General features: G+C 28.6%; 1 protein-coding gene across 3 annotated transcripts in view; it reads right to left on the bottom strand.

Annotated features, from left to right (window-relative positions):
* Positions 1-27223, bottom strand: part of LOC142319147 (rhombotin-1) — a 728716-nt gene that overhangs the window by 337722 nt on the left and 363771 nt on the right. The window contains exon 1 of one of the 3 annotated variants that reach the window (XR_012755111.1): positions 23188-23247. The exons of the other annotated variants lie outside the window; for them this stretch is intronic. The gene's annotated coding sequence lies outside the window, so the exon portion shown is untranslated. Of the gene's footprint in view, positions 1-23187; positions 23248-27223 lie in introns of those variants that run through there. 3 annotated transcript variants of the gene reach the window in all.

Below are 27223 nucleotides of genomic sequence, written 5' to 3'. Positions count from 1 at the left end.
CACGCTGTCCTAAGTATCGAATTCTGTTAGTATACGGGATGAAGATGCCATTAAGTTGAACTCGCAAGCAATCATCCCTCCTCATCGCAAACGTAACATGTGTAGATTTAGCCCGATTAAACTTCATCTACCAATTATAAATAGCTAGTCAAACGTTAGTTAGATCCAATGCAGTTTAGCAGAAGCTACAACAGAGTCAGCATCCACATTCAGGATCACCGTGTCGTCCGCAAACGATGCGATTGTGATGTTCTCTGGAGTCGGAAGGTCCGCTTTGGAGAACAAGTATAGAACCTGCCCCAGAACTTAGCCCGAAGGAACACACGACCCAGTATCAAAGAATTCAGAGAACTCTTAATTGTACCTCACTTGGGAAAAATGTCCTTCCAGGTAGCAGTGTAGGGTCAAGTAATGCGGTTGAGGAAGGCTCCTTTTCAATTTATAGAGCAGACTAGTAAGCCAGCCAGACTTTATCAAAGACCTGCTGCTGGACATCCAAAACAGAGCCAAACAATACATCTCTGTAACATAATACGAATATATTTTTCTAACTCTAAATATGAATAGTTAAATTAAATATATTAAATATAAAAAAGTAAATTTATTTAATTTAAATTTAATATAAAACCATTAAATGTATAAGATTGGACTATCTATCTAATCCAATCTTCATGTTTAAACCTTATTTGTTCATAAATTATATTTATATGGTTGATTTTTCATGTGTATTTTCTCTAAGTAATGAACTAATATATATATATATATATATATATATATATATATATTAACCTAATATGATGAGCTTAGTTCGATTTTTGTTTATTGTATTTCTTAATTTGCAAATATTCCTGAAAGCACATTATTTTTTTGTTTTTATTTCTCATTCCTATATATTTTTTACATTCTTCTTCCTGCATTCTAGCTTTGTTGTAAGTATTATAATTAGATTTTTTATTATTTTATTTAATATTTTATAACTGAATAGTCTCGAAAGTAATTTCATAATTTGTTCATTTTTTTTTTTTTATATTTATACGTGGTAGTGCTATAATTGAATATAAAAATTATTTTTTGTCTGGTTTTATGTTGAAATCTTATTTTATTATCACTTTTAAATTAACAGTTTTTAATTAATTCATTAAAATGCATTGTACAGTAACCATTTTCAGATGCTATGTATTTTATTAAATTAGATTCTTTATTTAAGTCAGTATTATTTTCTATACAGTGGTACTTTTTTAACTGTATTTTTAATTAATATATGAATTTGTTAATATAACATATTATACGAATGTACTTTTAAAAAATGTTGAAACAGCAATTCCTATACACGTAATCCTGAATGAAACAATTTTCATTCAATGAAAATTGTAATTTATTTCTTACCTTCTCAACTCATATATAAATTTAGTTGAATTACAAATAAAGTAAAAACATCAAAAATACAACTTTTATAAATATACGAAGTTCTAAATAATATTTTAAAGAAAAAATGACAAAAGTTTACTGTAATTCACGTTTCCAATAATTAGATTTTATTAATATTGGATATAATATGTTATTAATTGTAGTAACAATCAATAACACAGATTTTGATGGTATATTGTATTTCTTAATCCGAACCTAGTTATTTGTTGATAAACTGAAATAATTCTCTACGTTAGTATGTAAATGTTAAAGTTTATACATATAAGTTAAGACCCATTTGTTGGAAAATACTTATTCGCTGATACAACGAAGTTATTTATGTTATAATCTACATTGGGAAGTATTATTAAATAATTCTATAAATTCTATAACTTCGGGCTATAAATTCAAAAAAAAAAAAAAACAAAACAAAAAAACATAAATTCAACCATAAAAACTAACCTAGTTTTAACGTATTGAATTGGCACTTTTTTCAATTTATAAACTATTGAAGCAAGCAACTTGTTATTGCCTTATTCAAAATTCTTTCTTGTGCATAAAGCATCCTTACTGGAACAGAATATTAACAGAACTAAAACAATATGGAAATTTTGAATAGGAACCCATGTTTTATTTATAGTCCACTCTTAACAATTGTATGAGTACTCTTACTGTTTCTATATTTTTTTTTTTTAACCAGCAAAATTGAATATAATACATCAGTAAAATAAAGTAAAAATTCCATTCTGACAGCTACGAAAAATTTACATGATAAGTGTATTAATAGTAATAAGTAATAAATTAAATCATTTAATGTACTGTTTTTATTATAAACTTATTTTACTGAGTTTATTTTTAAACGCTTGAATTTTTTTGTTTCTTTACATGCAAAATTATAAAAGAAAGATTTGGAAAAAAGGGATAAAATCAGTTGAAAATTTGATTACACACATGTAATTGTAAAACAATATAAAAATTATTTTGTACACTATCGTATGCACTACTAGTCTGAATCTGTTCTTCAGCCTACAACTAAATGCTAAATTAATGAAAAAATATTTAACAGCTAAACTTAAAAACGAAATCAGATTCCTGAATGATGAATAATTCATCAGTAAGATTAATAAAATGTAGTATTTATAAACATCGTAAAAACTACTGCAGTAATCCCTCATTATTTACGGATTTGCTATTCGCGTTAAGTACAGTTGCTGAACAAAACAAAGAAATACATATACGATTAAGTTATTTTATTCTATTTTCATAAAAATTGAATTTTATTCTCAACTGAAAAATATTACTGATGAATTTACTTTATTTATAATAAGGTAATTTGGATAATGAGTCATCTAATATGTCTACCTCTTCTTATTTGTCAGAGTGAATAAAAAAATTAAGAAAACCCAAAGTACGATGTATAATTAGGAGATATTAGATGCCCGATATTGCTGAGCGTCAAATATGCTAATTTAGCTTTTTATGAATTCATATAATGATTTCTTAATAAATAAAGTTAACTTACGACTACTACTAGTATTGAAAACTAGTACTAACAGGAATAATTAATTTAAACCTAATTTTATAACAGATTTATTGAATGAAAATTGTTTTAGCATAATATTCGTCTGATAAAATTTTAAATTTCCATCAGTTACAAAAAAATTAAAATTTAAATAACTTAAAAAATCAATAAACAATTTTTTTTTGTTTTTAACTTGAAAATGGAATAAAACACAGAATTGTAACTCCAATAGATTTTTAGAAAGTTATTTAAAAAAACGAAAAAATTCGTGTCACAAAAGTCAATCTTTTTAGATTTGGCGTACAATTTCCTTAAATTGTCAGTAAGCAAATAAAATTTTGAAAAACATTTTTACATAATTTAATTCTGAGAAGACTTGTGCAACGTCAACTGAACATTTTTTTTGTATTGCTTTATTTAAAATCAGATTCCTAAAAGATGAACTGTAAGTAAATTGTACAGTGTAAAAATGACGTGAAAGGGAGGTATCCAAGACAATACAAGATAAGCTTAAACGAAGTACAATACAATAAAAAATATTAACGAATTAAGCGTACCAAAGTACAAAAAATTCAAAAGTTAACTGTTAAGAACAAAAAAAGTGATATATGGCAACAAATGATTAACAAAACAGAACAAGCAATGGATTATAAAAAAAATTGTCACAAGTTAAACATAAGAAAAAAAATCCCTTTCGGCACGCCGTAAGGGATTTCACCAGTGCTAAATAGGAGATAAAAAAGATTTTCACCTTAAAGTTAAGAAAAATTTTTAATTTACTCAATACGACAATGGTTGCATGTGAAAAAAGTTTCACATGTTTAGTTTACGACAAGCCCCATCTTATCACAATTCCAGTAAAATTTGGTGATCCTTTGCCGTAAGGATTGGTCATATTAAAAATTGTTACAGACAAAAGTTATAGGAAATGTTTAGAAGATGACCACTTTAAACCGATTCGATGCTGTGCCTATTAGGGGGGATATGAATCTTTTTTGTCTTCGAAACCTCATTTTTCCAACCCCTTGGGCAAATGGTTGATGATATCAAAAAGCTTTACATAGGTACGTTTTAGTTCCTTATCCAACAAATAGTAGGAACTTTAAACGAATTCGATATTTTACTTAATAAGAATATTGTAGCGATATTTTGTTTTTTTCGAAAAATACCCCCAACATTTTCATTCACATAGTCCGATTTTAGGAGTTAACGAACTCGAGATTTTCGGACAAGTAATTTTTAAAGAACAATTGAAAGTGATTGGCGCAAAATTACGGCAGTAATCGTGTCCTTAAGAAAGTAAAATAAATATAAAAATAAACTTTTGAGCTGACGGTGGTTTTGGGGTCTGGGGGATGTGAAACGCGAAGATATGTCGAAATTTTACGGAAGTCGAATCATATCCATTACAATAGGTACCCATTACAATAAATAGCTAGCTTTCTTATGAAATCTACCTAAAATATTAGATTGTCCAAAAATATAATAAAATATAATATTTTGTAATTTGAGGGGTTTTTCCCATTTACAACCCCTTAAAAATGGATAATTCATTCGGTTTGAAAAATAGATATTTTACATAAAAATAAAAACGATAATTTATATGTAATTATTAAAGATCTTACTGATTTTGAATAAAAGTTCATTTGAAACCATATCCTCGATTATACTAAACATCGGACCTTTAATTATTAAATATCACCTCATTATTTTCAAGTGATTTAAATATAAAGTGATGCATTGATATTTTAGTGTAAGCTGCCCTATCCTATTCGTATTGTATTATAATATTAATTTTAAACTTGTTTTTTATATTACAATTTATTATAAGCGTGTCATTACAAGTGTATTATTCGTATTTTTTTTTATAATTTTATTTTATAAGATAGGCATTTTTAATATTATTATGTTCTATTAAATGAAATGTTTATCTCTTTAATTTTTAAATAGATAATTTATTTTTTAAATAGCAAATGTTATAATATTTTTTACTACTTTAAACCGGAAAACTCCTTTATAATTCTATTTTGTAATATGTCGACATTAGAATATAAACAACAAAGACATATATGTAACCGTTTACTTCAGGGTTATTATCTTTTTTATCTGTTTAACCTCCGGAACTACCGTAAGGTAATTACTTCAGACGATGAATGAGGATGTATGTATGAATATAAATTAAGTGTTTATTTAGTTAAGTGGGATTACCCGGGAATTACCGTTCAAGTATTACTTCAGAGGATGAATGAGGATGATATGTATGAGTGTTAATGAAGTGTATAGTCCCAGGTCGACCATTCCTGATATGTGTGGTTAATTGAATCCTAACCACCACAGAACACTGGTAGTAACCACTATCTAGTATTCAAATCCGTAAAAAAGTTATTCTTGCATTTGCTAGGATTTGAACCTTAGAACTCTCGATTTCGAAATCAGCTGATTCGCGATGACGAGTTAACCAACCCGGTTGGTTTACCAATTAAGCCTGCTACTCCTCAAGATCTGCGAAATAGAATTGTTACAGCAGTGAATTCAATAACCAGTTACCAATAAAAATAATTTGGGACCATTTAAACAATTAACCGCTATTTATAAATATCAGGATTTTTACATCCTTGTACGAATAAAGGAAGTATTGTGATCGCAAAAAATTTCCGTTTTCAGGTTTCAACAGAAATTTCAATTTCACCATCCGTGAATCCGTATTGACTAATTTCGGCGTGACGTCTGTACGTACTGTATGTGCGTGTGTATCTCGCATAACTCAAAAACGATTAGGTGTAGAATGTTGAAATTTTGGATTGCTATAACATCTAATTGTGCAACTCATATTTTGAATGCAATCGACTTGACAAAAAGGGGCCAAAAAGACCAAAATCCAAATAATTTGGATTTTGGAGTTTTTCTTAACTGCTGTAATAAGCCCTCATTGAGAACTTTTCAACGATATATCATAAGTGGTACTTGTTTTCATTGATACCATAGTTATATTCAAATAAAATTTTAGTTAATAAAATATTTGGATCTTACAAGGGGAAGATACATCGGTTCGAATCTGACTTCATTTCCTTTTTTTTTTCAAATGAAAAGTACATAAAATTTTATTTCACTATTAACTTCTGATTTTTTTTTAATATTAATTAATATTCATTGCAAAACTTTTTTTATAATTATTAAATCAATAAAAATAAATTTTAAAAAAAGTTGAAAAAAAATTTAACCGCTTGTTCTAAGGAGAGGTTAAAAAAATGTCCACTTTAAAGTTAAGAAAAATTTTTAATTTACTCAATACACAATGGTTGCATGTGAAAAAATTTTCACGTTTAGTTTACGACAAGCCCGATCTTCTTACAATTCCAGCAAAATTTTGGTGATCCTTTTCCGTTTGGATTGGTCATTTTAAAAATTGTTTCATACAAAAGATATAGGTAATGTTTAGAGGACTAACGACTAATTTAAACCGATTCTATGCTGTGTCTATTAAGGGAGGTATGATTCTTTTTTGTCTTCGAAACCTCATTTTTTCAATCCCCCTGGACCAATGGTTGGTGATATCAAAAAATTTAACTTAGATAAGTTTTAGGCCCTTATCTAATGAATAGTAGGAACGTTAAACGAATTCGATATTTTACTTAATAAGAAAGTTATAGGGATTTTTTTTTCAAAAAAGTCCTCCGTTTCTACTCCCATGGTCCGATTTTACCCATTATTAATTGGCGCAAAATTACGGCAGTTATCGTGTCTAGAAGAAAGGGAAATATGCATACATAAAAATGTATACGTAAACGTTTGAGCTGACGGTGGTTTTGGGGTGTGGGGAATGTGAAACGCGAAGATATGTCAAAATTTTCCGGAAGTCGAATCATGGTACCCATTACAATAGGTAGCTTTCTTATGAAATCTACCTTAACAGGACATCTCTTTCAACTAATAACTGAATTAAATTGTTCAACTACCCTTTTAAATAGCTAAATTAATATAAACCAATCCCACTAAAGGGCTTAAATTTCACATAATATAAATATTATATTCTCAGACCATTTGTAACAGTAGATAAATACTCTAAAGATGAGATATGTAACTAATCGCCATAATAATACACAACGCAGAATTTGAATTTTTACTTTAATGATTTCAGTATTTTATTTATTGAAAATAGTACAATTATATTATTTTCATTTCCATTCAGGTATAATTATATAAATATATAATTATATACATATAAGTAATGAAATTACTAATCTGAATTATAGATATATATGATAGAACAATAACCGGTAGTAATTAAAATTTCAGTTTTTAATTTTCGTCTTAATTTACTAAAAGGTAGTAGTGAAAAAATATTTAAGTATATCTGAATTCATTTCCAAATTCTTTTTAAAAACAGTTCACTAATCTCTTCAAAATACAGATACGGTAATTTTGGTAGAACGGTAAATATATCGAATTTAAATATTGTTTTTTTTTTAAATGTTTAACCGGTAATCAGAAGTTACCTGATTCTCCATCGTTGTCATTTAATGATAATCATATAAAATAATTAAATAAAGATCGATATTTTTATGCTGAAGATAATATTAAATTATTACACGCACTGAACGCGTATATACATTATTAAATCTCAACAATACAGAATTTTAAAAAGTAATTATGTGAAACGCATCGCTTTAAAGTATCACAGTGAATTTCAAGATGCGACCTGATTACAAGCATTATAAGAATGTTTATCTAAGTAATTAGGTTAGAGATGACGCGGGTCAGTTCTGATTGATTCCGGGATATTAATCAAACGGTAGAGGGAAAAGGGTGAGTAACATCGGTCTCCCCTCCTGACTCGGTTCTCTACGCTCTCACCCGCTGGACCCGCATTATTATTTTTTCATCAAGGAAACGCTTGGCGCGCACGGAGTGACTGGGGAATAACGCGGGGGCCAAGGTATAATATAAGCTCGGGACGTATATATTGCGTTCCGCGGCCCGTTCCCCCTACCCCATCTACCAGCCCCGGACGCTTATTGGAAACGCGAGAGAGATGGATGCCCCGACAGACTGTTTATGCGCGCGGTCAGGGAACAGCGCGGGAAAGAAATTGGAAATTGAGCCGGACTTATAAAACAACGAGGGACCAATCTTCCTGCTAATATCCATGCACGGCAGACCGCTTATTGTACCATACATACACACATACACACACACACACAGCCGTACACGTACACATAAACACACCACCTGCCTTGTAGCCACCGGTTCACTGTGTTATCATTCCATTTCCTTAGAAAACAATCTATTCCAAGTCAAGTCCCTGGAGGGAAATTAATAGTGTAATGTAGACACCTGGTGAACAAAACTGAATTGCGGCTTACTAAAACGTTTTCTTTACAATTCCTATATCCTAAATTTATTTTTTTATAAATGCAATAACTCAGTGCAATTGAATAAAATCATCTGTATTATAAAACGAATGATAAAAAAAAATAAACAAATAAAAGCATGAGCAGTGCATAATTTAATAATTTTTAAAATAAAATTATTTATATTATTACATATTATAAAATATATTAGTCAGATTTCGTAGCAATTTACAAATAATTTATTTCTTTGTATTCCTATAATAAAGAGTAATTCGATGGAATTAATATTTTATAAATAAAAAGTGAAAAAAAAATTAATTAAAACTATGACTATCATAGCATCAACAAATATTTGACTACTGCATTTAGATTTATAAACAAACAAACACACACACACACACACACACACACACGTGTGTGTGTGTGTGTGTTTAGAAAAACTCTCATTAATGCAAAATCAAATGGTTCCTTTACAGTTTATAAATTAATAAATAGCATATGAGATGTATCCAATTATGTATGAAAATACTGTAAATTATATTTTATCAAATATCTGTTTATGAACAAAAAATTTACACGTACCTATCTACAATGTTAAAGATTATATCCTTTACATTTCATATAATTTTCATTTAAACTATTAATAAATTTGTTTTAATAATGTTGATAAATACAGCAAATTTTGTCGTAAAAATCTATACCTTGTACCTTAGAATTTATTAAAAATATTCTATAAATTTGTCCACTTTTGCTGGATATAGTCTTTTAAAAATTTACTTAATAAACTGTTTGGCAGCATATATCATTTATAAAATATTAGTCAACGCGAGACTTATTTTAAGGAAAACTTACAACATAAAAAATTAACAAAGTTTAGTACGCATCAATTAAACATCATCCTTTTTTGCTGTGGAATCAAAATTAAACCACTAGATAATAAATAAAAAATTTTCCGTACGTCCACTGTCCTCAGATGTAGTAGTGAGGTTGGGAGTGTCCAACCAGTTAGTTTACCTACTGTTCCGTTACCGGCAACCAGTTTTCAGGCAACCATGACAAGATTAACAGCCAACTTCAACAGCATCAAATTTATATTTATTTCAATTGATTATAAAAATAATATTTCTAATACATACTTCAATAAAATATTTATACATTCGGGTAAAAAGATTTTTATACAGGGTTTAATTTTAAAAAATAAACTCGAATTATAAAAAATAATATTGTAAAATGCAGAAGTCATGGAAGAATTACATATAAGACATTCTTTTTTGCAAAGTATCCGTCCTTATTCAATTTCTACAACAAAATTTACTTCAATCAGAATTGAAAATGATATCCAACAAAAATTTACCGAACTGAATGTAAATAAAACGAAAACTTAATTTACACAAAATTAAACTGACAGTATTACGTATGTCAATTAAAATCTGGCGTTAAAATAAAATAAACCATTACAATGTATATTATAATTAGAATACATGATTAGTAATTTTTATATTAAGATACATTTTTCAGAACTAAGCACTTAACTCTGAGAATGTATGTTCATAACAGTTACTCTATTATTGATAGATGACTAGAATAAATGAAGTATGTACAAAAAAAATAAACGTTAAATTTTTCTACATTGTTATTATTACATAATGAAGTGAATAGACAGCAGACTGACAGTTCCTTTTATTAAAATTCAATACACGGGCAAATCATTGTTAGGTTCATATAATAGTGTAGAATAAGTGCACTATCATTACTGAATTATAATTGTAGAGATGTATTTATTGAATTAAATAGATATACGGATATTTTTCAAGTACATAAACATATATCATTTCTTCTCTATTATTTTGAAGTAACGAATCAAATCGAGTATTTAATAACCGGTGCAACATATAGTGAAAATAAAAAGAAAATTTATGATAAACGTTAAAATGGGAGTGTGAATGATGAATTTATATCTATTCTTCCTGTTCATAAGAAAGTTAAAAGTTTTTTTTTTTAAAAACAAAACGAGATCCATTATTTATTTTAAATATAATAATATGACAACAATCAAAACATCGTAACAAGAGATATTTTAGGGCTGAAATAAAGGATAGTTTGTACATAACAAAAGCGTGGACAATTTTATAAATAACAAGCTGTGAGATTACGAATGTACATATATGGTTGGTAATATCGCGCCTTATTGGCCTTTATCCATTGAAAATTACTCCCTGCAGGAGAATTATTCATCCTAATTGAGATAATCATACATGAACCAAATTCAGGAAAAATTGAAATCTCCGTCCCATACTTTTTTAAAAGAAAAGACATTTTCAATGTAAAATAATAGCTACAAAAATTAGTACAACAGTATAATTTACTATAACAAATTTTTAACAGATTTAATACATTTTTCAGACGAAAATTTTGTAGCAGTAAAAGTAAAAGGGTACGTAACGGATATATAACTTATTAGTGTCCTTGTCAGTAGGTATAAAAAACTGATTTCTTTTTATATTTTTCAATAAATTAAATATTAAATAAATTTTCATAATCAAATTTCTACAATAAGTCTTTGAAAATGTCTTTTAATTAGATTGTTTATTTTTAGCCCGTTCAGAGAAGTTTTACGGAATTATTTTACAGTAGAATTTTGCATACGTAGGTAGTATGCAAACTAATAACTACATTTAATCTAATCAGAAAGTAGTTTTTAAACACTAGTGAATTATTTGAACAATACAACTTGACCATATGAATATTAAAATTTCAAACAAACCTAAGCCTCCACATGAAAAATAGAGACTGCATCAATCTGTCACGGAGGTTAGCAATATTGTTTCAAAATATTTGTTGTTTTAAACTAAGAAAGTCCAAGATAATTTGATCATATTCCTAGAAAGTTTTACACAAAAATAATGAAATAATGAGAACAACAATGAACAACACAATTACAATATCGGAAATACTTAAGCAACTAATTTGACAATTTTTACAGTAATAGCAAAATTCAGGGAACATTTGTATTGGTCAATTAGTGGCCAAACATCGTTATAAATTTACAAAAAATAATTTGTGCCCAGAGTACAGTCTGAAATAATTTTTTGAAAGTTACTGTAATCTTCCAGCATTTATTTACAATTTAATCATTTTGGAAAATAAATCCTAAAATAGCACGCGCTAATAGAACCTAAAATTAAATTTCCATCTTAAAACTTAAATATATTTTTAGCTGATGTGTGTACGCGTTTGTGGCTAAATTATTAATAATAAAATAGCTTTCAAACAAAAGCTTATGCTGTATTTTGGCTACTCGCTACGTTTAGTAATTAGCTATAAATGCAAAGAAAATCGTAATTTAATGAAAGTGCTACTTACTAGATACATTCTGTATAGATGTAATTTTAAAAATAAATAAGTTTAATTTTTCATTTGAGAGTGATAATATTTATATACTCAAACACAAAGGTGTTTTTCCTATATATATATATATATATATATATATATATATATATATATATATATAATATACATGTTTGTGTGTGTGTGTGTGTTTCAGTGCACGTGTCTGTTACACATGTAACATGTACTATATCATAACAAGGTCTGGCCGAGGTCAAAGTGGCTCATTAAAGGAAAAGTAAATCGACAAGTTTCGAAATTAGCTCTTGCCACATGCAACTCGCCGTTTATTATTATATGCTTTAAAACAATTTCAAGGATATTTAGACCTATCAATTAAATAATACAAAAAAATATATTTAATATGAAAATTGTGTAACTGTAACTATTATTAAAATATAAAATAAGTTAGACGTTTAAAAAATTATCTTTTTTTCTCTTCTATTTCTAATAAAATATACTCTATACTACCACTGTAGATGCCGATATGTATGCACACTCTTTCTTTATATTTATTCTTTATAATAGAATAATAATAGTAATAATAATTCGTTATCAGGTTCAGAATTGGAGAATTAAAAGTAAAATACTACTGTACGTTAATCTGTTCCAAGCTGTTTTAACTTATTCACGACTATCATAAGCTACCATTAAAAGCCTAGATAGCGCTAGAAAGATCATAAAGATGTCGTAGTAGCTAATTCTTTTCACCTACAAAATATTCATTAGTAATGAAAGACATTTTATATATTAACCAAATAAAGCTTGAATTACAGAATTAATTCAGACCCTTAACCATGTTCTAACAAACTAGTTGCAAGTCAAATTTATTGCTAATGGGGGAAAAATATAACATTATTAAAACTGAATAATTCACGAAGAATTTAACTTCCAGCAAGTGTTCTTCCGGTGAAAATAAAGAAGAAATTTAATAGAAATACAGATTCGGAAACGCTTCGTTAACGAGTGTCGGCTGGTAAAAGAAGATTTCCTCCTGATTTTTGCGCCTTCGGTAAAATTAAAATACACAAACTAAAGACAAATATAAGAATTTCGAAGTTTATTAAAAACATAACATATCAAAATGTGATAGAATAGCTAGGTATTAAATGAATCGAAATTTTCAGTCATTTACAAAACAAAAGAATACCCTTTCTATTCAGATACTGTGGACTCTACATATACCATTCTGTAGAAGTTATTTTTTTAAAAACTGTGTTGTTTATTACTCATTTAAGAAAGTTATTTTACGCAATTGCAGATCAGCTGATTTCGAAGTGGAGTACTAAGGTTCAAATCCTAGTAAAGGTAGTTTTACAGATTTGAATACTATATCGTGGATACCGATGTTCTTTTGGTGGTTGGGTTTCAATTAACCATATATCTCAGTAATGGTAAACCTGAGACTGTCCAAGACTAGACTTTATTTACATTCATAGATATCATCCTCTGAAGTAATACCTTACGATGGTTCCGGAGGCTAAATCAGAAAAAGAAAGAAACATAAAATAGTGTCTTTCAACTCCGATCTTTTATCTTTCATTCCAGATTTCTGGAAAATTACAAAACATACAGTTCAGCTTTATTAAATTTTTCAGTTAAGATTTATATAAACCACTAAATTTATTCCTTACTTTGGGACCCGTGAATTACCAAAGGCGGTTCGCATTAATTTTACCGAAGACGCAGAAATCAAGTTGAAATCTTTAACCAGCCGACACCCCTCTAAGAAAGTGTTTCCGAACCTTTGTTTATATGAAATTTCGTTTTACTTCCTTGTACGAAATAAAGGAAGTATTGTGATCGCGAAAAATTTCGGTTTCCAGATTTCAACGGAAATATCCATTTTGACTATTTTCGGCGTGACTTTTGTACGAACGTATGTATATATCTAGCATAACTCAAAAATGATTAGCCGTAGGATATCGAGATTTTGGATTTAGGACCTTTGTAACATCTATTTGTGCACCTTTTCTTTTGATTGCAATCGACTGGATCAAAAGTGTCCAAAAAAGCACAAAAACCAAACAGATTTGGATTTTGGACGTTTTCTTAAATGCAGTAATAAGCACACATTGAGAGCTTTTCAACGATATATCATAATTTCTACTTATTGTCATTGGTTCCAGAGTTATAGGCAAATAAAATTTTAATAAATGAAATATTTGGATCTTACAAGAGGAAGGCACATCGGTTCGAATCAGACTTCATCTCCTTCTTTTTTTAATTTAAATATACTGATTTATTAATGATTATTAACCTCTGATTGTAAAAATATTTTTACAATAAATAATAATTCAATAATAAAAAAAAAATGAAAAAAGAAAAAATATATATGTAATTTAATAGGCGTACAAGGAATTGATGTGGCGTCCACATCAGATTTTTTTTCATTAAGTGATATAATTTTCGGAATTGTTTAATAAATACAGTAGTAATAAATAATAGATAATCTAGTGGCAAAATATGATTTGTTAAAATTTTTATTAATCTGTCTCAAACTCCGTTGACTCAAAAAGTACATCGTAAGAAGTTTTTAAAGCCATCGATTCCATTTCACGTACAGGAAATTATTATAAATATCATTTATGTAACAACTGTTTCCAACTGTTCTGAAAATCTCAACTGCACTCTACAATTAACACTAATTTTAATTTCAAAGGTCTGTTATAACAACCGCATAATAATAAACCACACGTTTTCAGTCGTGTTTGATACCATCCTCTGTGACTGGTGAGTGAGTTGTAACAGCGGCTACTTTCTTGATAGCTGAATAATGATTTCCCACCGATCATAAAATTACCATCGTCGACTACGGTGCTCACCATACTCCAAAAAATAGTTCATGGCAACCACCATAGATGAAGATCCAAAAAAAATCTACGTTTAATAATTATTAAGCGACAATACCCATTATCAGAGGAATACACGACTGTTCATTAACATTAACGTAACCTCACAGAATTAGTTATGTTATATAATTGTTCACTTCTTAAACGGTTTTTATGTCCCTGACATTTTCAATAAATACAAAATTAAGACGACTTAAATCACCCCATAAAAGGATGTATTGAGGAAAAAGTCCATGTTTGTTCGACCCTTGGGAAAATAGCGATCTTTGTTTTTCAACAATATTTAATATATTTTCACTCATTTTTATTTTAAACCAAACATAATACGAGTAAAACAGAATTAAAAAAAAATTTTCTCTTTTAAATAACAATTTTTAGAGTTTTATATAAATAGAAAACGGAATCAAAAAATAAAGATAGTATTTATTATTAATACAATAAAGAAGGCATGAAGTGCAGCGGTTTGACATTTAACCTAACTGGAAATAGGCCACATGCTACAATCCACGTGTTTTGTCCGAAGTGTACGTGTGTGTTTGCGCGCGCGCGGGTGTGAATGTATGTGTGGGCGCCTGTGGATGGATACATGTATGCGTCTCTAATGGAGCAGTTCGATGTGAGGTAGTGTCCACTTTAGATATCGTCTGTCTCACAAGTGAATAGTTCGCGCTCATGAATATGCAAAGCGACGCAGGTTGACGGTCATATTCATCAAAGCCTAATTGACTTTCTGTCGTCCTTTCTGCTCTACCGTTTGTTTCTATAGAAGGCTTTTCATAGCCCACCTTCTTTAATTATCTTACTTTAGTGTAAATAATTAGTCTTCTCATTTTAAATACAAATATAATTCAACTTTCTATTTACTGTATCAGTCCGTTATCCTTCCTGCGTAGTAGGTTAATTGCCTCAAACATATTACAAAAAACTTTTCTTTTTTTAAAATTAAAAACAGTTTATTACCAGTAATATCTTTAATGGATTATAAGATAAATTATACAAATTCATGTTTATTAAATGTTGAGCAATAGACTGTAGAAAAAATTCAAAACTGCTTAATATTATTTTTTTTTTTAACTACCGAAGTACTATTATAATGAAAACAAATGTGAAAAATCAAGTATGAAAACTTTTTCCGACCAGTTATCAATAATAACTTTCGGTTCAACTGATTATTTTTAACAGTCCAGCTTGCCATCTCTTTGTATCATTAATAAACTCTGTTCATAATTATTACATTTCATTTATATTTCAAGATAATGTTGTAGAATACGAAAAAAATATTGTTTTGAATCCATTATAATGAAGTAGACTTAATAATTGGGAGTTTCTTTTGTGTTTTTTTTATAATAAGAAAGCGTTTCCCAGTTTTCAAAATATTTAAAGTAAGTAACTGTCAAATGAAGTAATAAAAATGACTAATTTATAATTGCGCCGTTAGGTAAACTATTAAAAGTAACAAATAATGGGAAAAAAAACGTAACGTCCTAGGATGCCTCATCCGCTGAATGACAATACCCACACCAGTAATCAGCACTATTTTTTTTTTTTTTGTAATTACTTCTTAAACTGTCGGATGAAAAAGTCTACTTTAAATAAAATTCCAAACAGTACTAAATAAAACTTTATGTTTTATGTAATCAGCATGATTTGAAGTGTAGATATAAATACAGTTCTTGTGTAATAAACAAGAAATTTGTGAACAGAAATGTTTCTCGTACGTGCAAAGTATGCACGTACGAGGTGAAACTACATTACTACATTTTGTCTATGTTAAGTTGATTACATTAAGTTGAATTCCTCAGTACGATCCAACTTATAAGAAAACTACAATCTAATCTATAAGAAAACAAATCTGATTACGATTACATAAAATAGTCCGGAAAAACTTAAATTTTTACCTTACAATATCATTTCAGGTTAACAATAAGAGATAATGGAAAATGATTCCACCATAGTAACCGATTCCAAACAAACAATTATGCATTTTTTCCACGTATTCTTTACAAACTGAGCGTGGTTTCATTTACCAGGTTATGTGAATGCGTACAACTTTTTCGATTACGAAGCATGTGTTTTTGAAGTCAAAACCCCTACAATCCCGATTTCAAAACCCATTCACTAATCGTTATCGTAAACTTGTACCATAGTTAATAGGCGAGCTGACTGAAGTTTAACTAACAACGCTTGGTTTCAATAGGACAGCCCCACAGGATATCTAGTCAAAAAATAAACGAGAGCAAATGCAATCCTCAAGTAATAAAATTGTTATTATTGTATTACTTAATTCCTTCAAATATATGGGACCAAATTTATTAAAAATATAAATTATTACATTTCTATAGTCAGAAAAAAAATAAAACGTTGTGAATACAATTTATCAAAATAGAAAAGAGAGAGGGATGAAAACAGAGGGGGAATTATTCATTCATGGGTAGGTTATAAAGTTACAGAAATCGTACATTCGAAGGTAATTTATGACGCTAAAAGAAGGTAATTTATGACGCATGAGGTAAACAGGTGTAGAATAAATTTACGCAAAGAATATAAAAAAGGAACTTAATATTCTAAACCATCAAATTATACAAATCTATTTTTCATAACTCATCAGAAAAATATTACCATAGTTGTAAGCAATACTGGTTACTTAACTTGATTAAATCAACTTAACTCCATGAGTATTCTTTTAGTAGATTGCTTTAATTTCAACTTAACAATTTAAAAAATATTTCAGATCAAAGTTTTTTTTTTAAAAAGGGAGAATGAAAATGACATTTGTAATTTATGCTTATTTAGCAGCAGTGAAGTAAAGACTTTGCTTGGTAGTCCTTTTTATCAGTTCATTTAAAAACCTCTTATTTCGAATATTTCCCACCGAATCTAATTTCAAATTTATCATGAGCCTTTAACATCCAAGAACAGTTGCGATACCGCTGAATCTGTTTAAAAATATTGTATTGCCTTTTAATTTTAAACCGTAACCACATCAGCGATGGACTGGATTTCTAGGTCTAGCCATTTGCAAGTATGGATTTAGTAGTGTCTTAATCTACATCTGCAGAGCAGAAATAAAGTAGAAGGGATCAAAGATAAAAACAATAGATGGATGATGAAATAGAATGCCTATCTACAAAAGAACCGCGTTATATACTACCGCAAAATAAGAAATGGTGAAATACTGATAAATATTTGGCATTAACCAGCGTAAAGATATGCAGTGACAACAATTTTTTTCATAAAAGATCAGTAACTACATGAGAACAGGTTGAGGCTGCATAAAAGAAAAAACTCGAAAATGTTTATCTGTTGTAGGTAAATTATTATAGAATTTTTAAATTGAATTTCAGTGCACGCGCGTGCGCCCACACACACATACATTTCTGTTCTGGGTACTTTGATCTTTAGATTCATTTGAAATTACTGTATTGGGAATATATCTGCCTGATAGTTGACAACAGCAATTACTGAATAGCAATTGATCTTACTGCCTGTTATGACAATATAAAACAAAAATACAGTAAATTCCCTAATCTATGTAGACTATCTCCCTACGAGCGAGGAGGTGTTGTTTACTAAGAAGTGCTATTTAATAAGAAGGTGCTATTTACAAAGAATCTCCCCTGCTAGAGGCACTGTATAAAAACAAATTAATTCTTGATGGAAGGAGTACGTTACTTTTTTGTTCTAGACATTCTGTTCTTGTCTTTCTAATCGCTGTGATTCACGTAAAGTTCCTGTCTAAGTGATTAATACTAGTGAGTGTTGCAGTCTCTGACAGTAAGGCTGTCCATTACACACAATCTCTTGTTGTGAATGGAAATAAGGTATTACTTATAGATCTGAACATATCAGTATCGATCTGGCATATCAGTGTGCTACTGAACGTCTGGTACAGTAAAGAAAGCAAAAGGAGTCTACTTAACTATCTCATATCAAGTCGCCCATAACCGTTTTGGTTGTGGCGTCCAACTAGTATATACACAGAAAAATTTAGAGACTAGACTATTTTAAGTATTTCTTTATTTTAAGTATTTCAAGTACGCTCTTCAAGAAAATATTTATTTCCTCCAATAATAGCAAACAACAGTTTTTTAATGGTTACAGTGAATTTATTTATAAATATTTTTATCGGTTTATTTCTTTAGGAAACCTCAACGTTGTACTTAATAATAATTTATTTAACGTAACAAGTCTTTTTAAAGTTACTGCAACGTTACAAATTTCATCAAAGAATATTAAATAACTAATAAATTGATGTAAAGTAATGAATTATTAAATCGAAATAAATTGCACTACAAATTTAAAAGAAAGTTCAATTTCGCTGCGCTTGTCTTGATCAGAGAGCGAGAGAGAATTGAATCTCTTATTATAAACTCTCCCTCTTTCTTCCCACATACATTTTCTCTCTTCTTCTTTCTCTTTCTTTTCCTCTTTCGTACACTTTCCCTCCTCATGCAGGGAGGAATTTCTCTTCATATAACAGAAATTATACCGACCTCCCCCCTCTTTCTTCTACAATAAACCCCATCCCACCTTTGTAATCACAGCCTAACTCACAGACTTATCTTTTAACATTCCGGCCTTCCTTCACACATAGTGAAGTTATTTTCTTTAACATTTACTTTATTCTATTTTATATCGGGGCAACAAACAGTTTTATTAAGTTAGGTTTCATATTTTAAAAGTAATAAACGAACAGTATTTATTTATTTTTGTTGTATAATTTCATTATTAATAAATACCAACATAATAACTGCTTCAAAAATACAGTATAACGGTTTTATAAATTTTCCTGTATTATTGTAAAACGACACAAAAATTTCAATTATACTCAGCCTATCTTTCTACAATAGAATAAAAACGTGTACTTTGTTGAAATATTTTGTATAAAAAATATATATTCTAAACATTTTTGTAATATTTCTAAATTTAGTTTTCAATATGTTTTTTTTTATAAGAAACAAAATAGACTCAAAAGATTACTATGCAAGTATTTAATATAAATAATATTTATATTACAAATGGTTTTCATCATAGTCCTAAAAAAAAAAATAATTTTTCATCATAAAATTGTACAGTATGGCCGAGTTTTGAGTGTTAAAAACCCAATTGCAAGAAACTAAAAACACAATAATGATAAAATTCTACCCGATTTTCTTAATAATTAGTATTTAAATTGAATTGTATAACAAAATCCTCAGAATATTCTATTCAATTTTAAAATAAATTTCATCACTTCAATTGTTTTTCAAAATAAATTATGTACTTATTTAATTATTCCATTCCAAAACTAGAAATCAACTAATTTGGATTAAAGTACAAGGAACAAACTTTTAACTAGTTAAATAATAAAGTTGATACTGATATCCAAATCTTTTTCAGATAAGTAAAAATTTTTAAATTACGTCAGGTGGCCAAAAATAAAAGGTTTTTCAGAGAAAAATGTAAGCTTTATTTTGTCTACAATTAATTTAACAATAATACAGTGAACATAATTTTCTCAGATTTTTTTTGTAAAACAGGAAAATCTCTTCACTTAACTCATTTATTTAAACTATTATTAATGATAAATGTGTTTACTTTAATAATAAATACTTCCTTTAATCTTTATGGTTTACTTTAATTATATTAGCTGAATTAACAGTCCCGGACACTTACTTTTTGGGGGTTGATTCCCTTATATTTCTTCTGTAACTCGGTTTTTTAAATATATATTTTATTTTGCTTTCATTAAACGATTCCAAATGAATGAATTTGTTTTATAATGTGCTAATTAAAAATAAATTCATTACTTTTTTTTTGTTACGAATATTCTGACCTAGATATTGGTAAGTTTGTTGACCTCTAGTTGTCTTGAAACACTTACAAACAAGTACTATTGGATAGAAATATTTTTACAGCTCGTCAAATCTTAACAATTTTACTAGCACAAATTATTCACTGATAGTTTTTTATAAAATAAAAATGTTAAAGGGCGATTGCAATTATCAAAAGAAAATAGTACCGTTCAAACTATAATTTAACGATTTTCTCTTCTATGTAGTCTATTTAAATTTTAGGGTAAAGTTATAATTTTCATAACCTTGTTTTTTTCACAATGAAAATAAAACATTAAAATATTATTTATTTAATATTCTAGCTTCAAGACGAAGCTATTGGTAAGGCATTTATAATAAAACAAAAGAACAATAAAATTTCTCGACTTAAACGTTCGTTCCGTATCGCTGCTAAACGTTGAACAAAGTTAACGGAAAAAATTGATCTTGTATCCTGATCGTAAATGACATAAAAAGCAAATAACTTACGTACGACTTTAAGAAAATTTATAAACAAAAATAAAACCGAAGTCACATAAAATTTCACATTTATAAAAACAAAGAAACGAAAAAATGCATAAAAATCCTTTTTTTTGTTGTTTTTACAACCAAAAAATAAAACAAATAAAACATAATCACTCACTCAGAGGTGTGTTGTTTATTATGATTGTTTAAAACGACGAAAGAACATGGAATTGTTATTTTTAAGTCACGTTTCTGGCCTCAATATAAACGGAAGAATGCAAACGTAGACATGGCAATAAACGTTCATGTGTGACTTTGCCAATTTTTTTTTTACATATTAATGTATTTACTGGTGTAACGTATGCAGAATACCATCTGAAAATATTCTACGTTACCAACTACCTACCAAAACTCAGTTAAACGAGTTAAATTACATTTAGTGTGATAAGAAGTTTAATCGTTATTTTACAGTTTTTAAATAAATATTTTTAACTGCAAATCATTAGGTCATGCTATCAGTAGTACTATTATTTAAAATCTGTTGCAATAACAGGTTGGTTAATTTTTACGATCCATGAAGTTACCAAAAAAATTTTAACAAAATAATAAGAATTTTCTAAGAAGTTGCAAACAAACTTAATAATCTAACTTTTAACGTGTCAAAAGTCTTTTGTCTTAGATAAGACAAAATATAAGAAAAAAATGCTCCCGGTAAATAATCTCTCCTTTAATCGACTAAATTACCGGTTTTTTAAAACATTATTAATGTTCTCTGAGCATCCAAATGGCTTGTCTGATACTACTGAATGAGATACATTCATTTTTTCTTATATATTTTGTAGTCATATCATTCAATTGTGGATTCATCTTAAGAAGAAAACTTTATAACTTACTTTATCACTTCTAATTATTGATTTTACCGCTTGATGTTAATGATAAAATTAATCTTCTGTCTAATAATTAATATATACATCTCTTAATACTACTCGTATATTAACTCAAAATCGTACAGAAATAGCAAAAAATTATTATAAAATTTATTTATAAAAAATCTACTGTTAATTACTTTATCCTACAAACTAGGGAATTCGACCGTTACCGATTATTAACAAAGTTTAGAATTCAACTGAAATCATACCTACATAATTCTCCACATACCTTCCATGATATTTATCACGGAAGGTATGTTTTTATGAATATTTTCAAAATTTATCTTTGAATGTATACCGTTAGGATAATTTTTACGGTGATTAAACTTTAATTTCATTAATGAATATTAAAAAAAATATGTTACAAAAATAGAAACCTACAGCAGCACCTTATTAATTACACGTGATTTAATTTTTGATGAAAACCTATGTACTACGGAAGACAGTAAATAATAGAAAAACTTTACTGGTTTCACAATGTTATTTTACTACTTATTTTTTAAAATCGATGTGAAATGAGAATAAAATATGAAAATTAAAATTCAGATAAAGTAATCTACATTATTTTTCTTCTTGATATCGAACCGAAGTAACAAGATTTTAGCCCGGTTCATAGAGTCGTGCGATAATAAAGATGTATTACTATATATATTGTGAAGGGAAAAAAGTTGTTGACGAACAAGGATGATAGCTGGACAAACTGATCGGTAGAGGCGGATGAGGTGAGGTCGGTAGGGCAGGTGCGCGATGCAGGTGTGGCAGGCAGCCCCAATGCTCGCTCCTAAATGCACCATTGATTAAATAATAGACCGAAGGACAAAAGGGATGATTGAATCCTGTACCGTGAGAAGTTGACGAGGGGTCAGCTTCCCCCACTCTTGGAAACCAGTTCCGATGACTCCAAATACGGGAATGTGTGAGCTATGCGACGACAATCACGCGAACTGCCGCGGGGGGAGGGTCATCAATTCACGACGACCTTGGGGTCATGGATGGCTACGTGGGAGACCTGTACTCAGAGAAAGTCTGTCAAACAACACGCCGAACTATTGGAAACGGCTAAGTGAAAATATTTCATTAGTTATTGCAGTTTTATAGTCGAACGCTACGAACTGCAGACACTGCGTGCAGTCCGTCAGGTGCGTACTGATCTACCCGCTACTGGCTTAACGAGAAAGAGCTCATGCAAAGCCGGTAATCACTTACTGTGACTCGACCGGCACGAGCAAACCGATAATCAAACTGTAAAAAGCAAAACCGTTCTCGAGCGATAAAAAAAAACAATCCAAGTACTAATGTTTACTGGAGTAAATTATTATCCCACTTCTCGTTTCTACACATCTAAAATCAAATCGACATAACAAAAAAATTAACGCAATCAACAAATCAATTATATTAAACTATCCGATGGCTTAGTATAACAACAAATAAAAAATAATAATAAATAAAACGATATAATACCGTAGTCATCAATCTGTACTAGAATAATGTCATCCTTCCATCCGAAATGGCATTCTTACCTGAAAAAAAAACAAAAATAAGTTGGAATAAAAATGTATCATTTATAGTAAACCTTATTAAAAAAAATTGTGATAAATGAAATAAACTATATACAATCTTTTTTTTAAATTATCAATAAATCGAAATGCATTTATATTTTTAAGTGTAATCGATTGATCCTAATCCGACGTACTATTTTATATTTTAATGAACCAAAAATCTAATTATTATAAGGTTAATTTTTCTTACAAGTACTGATAATCATAAAAATATAATCAATTTGAGTGGTGAAATCATGTTAGTATTAAACAGGATGTGCAGTTCGTAAAAAGCAAATCTTATGTTTAGTAGACAATAAATACGGTATTTTACAAATTAGTAAAATATTTACCTATCCTAAGATCCTATTTATGATAAAGTTCAAGAAAATATTTTTAAGATTTTGCTTAAAATCTACCGAATTTTAAAAAATTATTATCCACGAAATACAAACGCATAAAAAATATACAATGAAGAATACTACCAAGAAAAATGTGTTATGATTAATATAATTAAAAATTTAATGATTACCCATCTTCAATAACGTTTTTTATTGAAAAATTTTATTATTTTATTGTTATTTTTAATTGTTCTACGATTACAAAGAATTATTAAGTTATTATTCTGAATAAAAATTATAAATACTTTTAAAATATAACTTACCTAGTTTATAATATAATAATCCTTAAAATAGAATTAAAATTATTGGACGATAATTTTTATTGGAATTCGCCTAGGTTATTTTTATAATTAATTTACTATATAAGCTGAATATGGAAATATGAAACGTGAATTTTGTAGCGTATGTAAAAAATGCCACGCCTGACCGGAATTCGAACCCGGGACCTTCGGATGAAAACCAAGATGCTACCACACTGCCACTGAGACCGGAAAAGTTAATCTATTCACGTAGTTGACTAAAACTGATTTAGTAATATTGAATGAACTATAGCCGCTTATCTACTAGTTTTCTTTTCTTTTCATTCAAGATGTATATTTTTCTTTTTCTCACGTGAGATTTTTTTTGAGCTTCAGTTATTTTCGTTTTCAACAGAAGTCACGTTTTGTACTTAATATGAGATTTTTTTTTTTGTAAAGTAGTGTCATTGAGGAGTACATCTCAATGACAGTGTGGAACAAGTATGATACAGTTCAGTGTCTTGTATCAATGACAGCGATAAAATTCCCATCAAATAGATGATGAACTGAATCGTTTGTCTCTCTTACTCTATCTTCCCCCACTCTCTAATTCTCTAGACAGTTTCACGACGGTAGTTTTCCCATAAAATGAAATTCCTTCAATGCTTTAGTCTCACAATAGGCGAAAGGAAGGCGGACCGACCGATCGTTGACAGGAAGAAAGCTAACCACTCATTATTGGCTGACTCCATGAAATTCTATACAACTACGTTATTAACCCCCTAAAAAAAAAACAATTATTATGCTTTAATAGAATTTTCTATTTAGTGATAAAATTCTTGGTTAAAGATAGTAAAACAGACTTATTTTCGTTAAGAATAAATCATTACGCCTAAACCAGTTTACAAATTCTCTGAAATGAGAATTCTCTGAAATGTATAAATATTTTATACTTATTAGTATAAAGTCTACATTAAATTAAGTCTTTATTCATCTCAGATTCAAAGTTGTTATTATAATAGCTACAATAATTCTAAACGTTGTTAATATTATGAAATACAAGTAGGAAAAGAATAAGATTCAACGATGGAGAAGAAAAGATGGATTTAAATGAACTCATTAAGTATATTGTAATAAACATATTCCTATTAAAAATAACGAATACCTACAGCAACGTTCGGTCGCTGATTTCAAAAAAAAAAAAACATAATAATTACAAAAAACTTTTAGTTTTTAAAATTTTTAAAAACTAAAAAACATTTTTCACTAAAAGTATTTTTCACTATATTATTAGGAAGAAAAAAAATGTATTTGCTACTTTTCGATGTATTCTGTTATTGTAGAATAACAATATTAAAAATGACAACTTAGACCTTTATAATTTATTTTACTTATACGTGATAATATTAATAGTATTTATTATACTTACGTGATAATAGAAAACTGTCAAAATTAATCACATTAGGCCTAGCTTCGTAAAATTTAATTAGACAACTAACTCCTAAACATCAATTTAACTATTTTATCAGTAAGAAAACCCCAACGCAAGCAAAAATAAATAAATTGCACGACTACATTTTGAATAGTAGTTCTTAGTTAATAAAATTCTGTGTCGATGAAAAAACAGTAATATTTTCGAGTTTCTAAATAAATAACTAAGTGAGAAAAATAAAATGAAGAAGCCCATTAACGAAAACATAAAAAATTAATGTTGGTAATATTCAGGATGGATTGAAACTTAAAATACATAAGAAATTTCTGTATCAACTGGCACATTGAAATATTTGAAAATATTTTGAATGGAAGTTAACTTAAATGGCAATTACGTCACAAAATAAAATAATCATCTTCGGTAACGAAAATAAAATTATATTAAAAAACGAAATAAAATTATATTTTACGTGATGACATATAATAATAATGTGATTCAACTAATTAACCTACCTACCCGTGACAAAAGATTGTTTGGAAAGATGCCGTGATATGTTGACCCCTATATCAACTTCAGAACTGAATAAAGAGTGAAGGTCATAAATATAGTCTATATGAGTTGTTTATATTCTGAACGTCAGTTTCTAAGCTACTATGCTTCACCACGGTTAATTATAATTTAATTTTAGTCACTTTATTATCAAACGATCAAATTAATCATAATTTTTAACCTTCCAGTTGATTATTATTCAAATTTAATATTTTCCCCTAACAGAATAATGTTAATGAACTAAGCTAATTAAGTTTTATGTAGTTAATAGTAAATCCTGGTTTTTTCATACCAGCATCTTCCAGAACACGTTTTTTCCTCTTAAGGATTTAATGAATACTTTCTTCCCCTGTTTAGCCTCCGGGAATCACCATCAGGTATTCCTTCAAAGCATGATATGTATGAGTATAAGTGAAGTGTTATCTTGTACAGTATCAGGTCGACCATTTCTGAGATGTGTGGTTAATTGAAACGCAGCCACCAAAGAACATCGGTATCCACGATTTAGTATTCAAACGTATAAAAGTACTTTTGAACTCTCCACTTCGAAATCAGCTGATTTGTGAAGACGCGTTCACCACTGAACAAACCCGGTAGGTTATTTAATAAATAATATATATCTTTTCTCAATTTAAATACATTAATAACTGAAGTAAATACATTTATTAAAAAAACAAAAGAACTTCGAATAAATTTGATTATATTTAATTACAAAATATGAGGATTAGGATATTAAAAGAATATCATGAAAAACGGGGGGAAAAATAGGAACTCAAGAAAAAGAAATGAACTAGTGTTATATTGCTTGAAGTAAAATATGCAAACAGTTGAATCAAATAGTTCAGGTATGTCGAATTGATGATCTTCGGCACTTGAAAAAAGGAATATATAACTACACTCTTTGACTTATCAGATTTCTATACCGTAAAAAAAGAACCTAACAAAAAATCTATTATCCTAAAGTTAAAATGTATTTTGGTCTGGAGGGACCGTAATAAATTGCATAAAATGTAATCTAAAATATCTGCACTGTTGTCGTTTTTATAAAATTCAAACTCTTTATAGAACTTCTTCTTTAATATTAACTGTACATTAAAAAAAAAAAAATATGTATATATATACATACACAACTAAAACACAATAACGTTACGTTGACCTAAAAGAATTATTTTAAAAGTAATTTGAGGACTCGCCATTTTCTTGTTCACACAACCGTTTTGGATGCAGAAATAAACACTTATAAAAAACACTTAAACAAAAATAGTAATGTAGATTAACCAAAAAAAAAGATGAACTTATAAAAATTTTATGCAACGGAAAAATTACTACTTCAAGTAA

Source organism: Lycorma delicatula, chromosome 2 (genome assembly GCF_047948215.1).
Source record: "Lycorma delicatula isolate Av1 chromosome 2, ASM4794821v1, whole genome shotgun sequence".
NCBI classification, from domain to species: Eukaryota; Metazoa; Arthropoda; class Insecta; order Hemiptera; family Fulgoridae; genus Lycorma; species Lycorma delicatula.
This window is presented reverse-complemented; position numbering and strand designations above follow the sequence as displayed.